This window comes from Procambarus clarkii, chromosome 14, assembly GCF_040958095.1.
Source record: "Procambarus clarkii isolate CNS0578487 chromosome 14, FALCON_Pclarkii_2.0, whole genome shotgun sequence".
NCBI classification, from domain to species: Eukaryota; Metazoa; Arthropoda; class Malacostraca; order Decapoda; family Cambaridae; genus Procambarus; species Procambarus clarkii.
In genome coordinates this window covers 46,696,423-46,698,834 of record NC_091163.1, presented here as the reverse complement: position 1 = coordinate 46,698,834, position 2,412 = coordinate 46,696,423, and the positions used below count along the sequence as shown (strand labels likewise).

The following is a 2,412-nucleotide window of genomic DNA, read 5'->3' as shown; positions in this document are numbered from 1 at the left end:
ATTATTTTTTTAACAATATTTCTACAGCTGTTATTTGTGTACTTTCCAATAATATTTGTTGCCTATTTTTAAGTGTATGCTAGACAATTATGGAGATTAAATTACTATAACACTGAACAACTTGGTAGCATAAAGTTAGTTATAGTAATATCTTGAGATTTGTCTGAAAATATTAATACTTGTATACAATTTGCAATTATGTACCATGCTTAAATCTTCAAATGTGCCACCCAGACATTCTGCCTGCTATACTTTCACCACCACACATTCAAAATGCGGGCTATTCTACTAGTGGCAGAACGTACACTCAAAGTTATTTGGCAGCTGGTGAAGAAACTTTGGAATCATTTGATGTTGGTATGTCCCAACATCATTTGTTGGTATTTAAATGAGGGTTTATTTAATGGACACACGTCATAAATATTATGTACCAAAATTGTGCTTAATGCCTATGAAATTTTGTTTAACATATTATACTAATCATTCCTTTCACTTACAAATTTTTCTTACTAATTTTTAATCCCATATTTCAAAGTACTTGCTGCAGAACTTGAACAAATTAAAGATTCTCAGCCAAGTGTTTCTGACTGGCAAAAAAGAAGAAAAAATGCAGAGATTAATTGGGGAGAAAGCAGGGCAATGCTGTTCGATTGGACATTGTCTGAGTTGGGTGTTCCAGATAAAGGTAAATTAAATATTGCTGTGTTCATTAAGGTTATACTGTATAATAAGCATCATATGCAAATTAATGACACTCTATTAATACATTTAGACTTCAGATTGTTTAAAATGTTAGGTATACAGTATTTAAAATTAGTATAAATAATTACCCCTTTTTTCATCAGGTAAAGTTTGTGTACAATGTACAAATTGTGAGGCAAGCATCAAATGTGAAGACTGTTTTGCATTTTTGTGTCACATTTGTGACCAAATGCAACATTTTCTCATGCCTTTCCACCACAGATTATATTGGAAAAATGGCTTTTATGAGCCATTAGACCCGACACAAACTGTGTGCCCTGAAGGAAATATCTTTCACTGGAGTAAGTATACGATACCTGTATAAAATCCGTACTTTGTTCCGAGATTACTTCTACTTCCCAATCCCAGTCTAGAGCTACGATTATCTTGGTATAACAAAATAAAATGAATAAATGTTTCATTTCAGTCATTACAACATTTGGAGAAGTCTTAAAGTTTAAACCTGACACTTGGTTTTATAGATTGATTTAATCGTCTGATTGTTTCTTTTCTGTGAATTTCTCGGTCATTATCTGGAGAATAATGTCAATATTTTGTACAATCAAGAAACAATGAAATATTCAGTCTGAAATTCTTTTCCATAAAACTCATTTTGTCAAACTGTCTTCCTTTTCTTTGTTACCAGAACCTGTTGTACCAGCCCAACCACCAAATTCTTGCCCCAACTGCACAGATTGCAAGTTTAAAATTTGAAGCTCCAGCAATCTCTGCATCTTCATCACTATAATGGGTAAATAAACTTTAAAATTTACCCTTTTATTTCCATTACCGGATATTCCTGAATCACAATACATTTTGAAATTTTTGTTGCTATAAATGTTAATTTTTACATCACTATTTTAGCAAGTCGCCACACCACTCAATGCACTGTATTTTAAACTACAGGAAGGTATGACCTCTATACTCCAATCTATACATGCCACTGTGGATATGAGCATCAACAACTAGGCAAGACCATGCACAAGTCTGGTTTCTATTCATCATTAGGAAAGAGCAGCACATTCTACAGCACCAGTCTGCTTGAATCATGGCACCATATCAAAAGAAATTGTCCCGGAACATCATTTCGGGCATTAGTCACTGCACTGGAATCCTTTGGTGCTTCTCGTGGGCGTGTATGTTTTGATACCGTTATTCTTAATATTTTCAGTTTTATATTTCAATACAAAAATTATCAAAATTTTGTAGTAATGTATATTCATTTATTAATAATTAGTTTTTAATTTTGTTCAAACACAAAATGGAATGTTTTTTTTGTTTATTTATCTTATGTCATAATATGCATTTTAAATGTCACCATCTAAAAAATTCTATTCCTAGATTGGACCCATTAATTATATAACTTCGAAGAGAGTGTTCTTCGAATGGCGATTCCAGCAATATGAGCTGAGAAAAATTAGAGGAGAAGCTGACAATGAGTGTCCTGCTTGTGATAAAACCCCTTTAGCAGTACATATTGATGGCAACAAGAAGCTGTATCGTTACAACAAAGTTGGGAGGTAATAAAATGTGCTTTACAGATACTTAATGTATAGTATTCTTTTGTTCTCTACACACACTATATTATAATGAATTATATTGTCTTCAAATTAATGTTCTTATAAATAAAGTATGCACATATAAATATACATTGTCATATGACATATTTTT

General features: G+C 32.1%; 1 long non-coding RNA gene across 1 annotated transcript; it reads left to right on the top strand.

Annotated features, from left to right (window-relative positions):
• The first annotated feature begins 849 nt into the window (after positions 1 to 849).
• LOC138364730 (uncharacterized) lies at positions 850 to 1,871 on the top strand. The gene is made up of 3 exons (XR_011228516.1): positions 850 to 1,043; positions 1,388 to 1,492; positions 1,648 to 1,871. It is a non-coding gene; the product is annotated as an uncharacterized lncRNA (long non-coding RNA).
• The last annotated feature ends 541 nt before the right edge of the window (positions 1,872 to 2,412 follow it).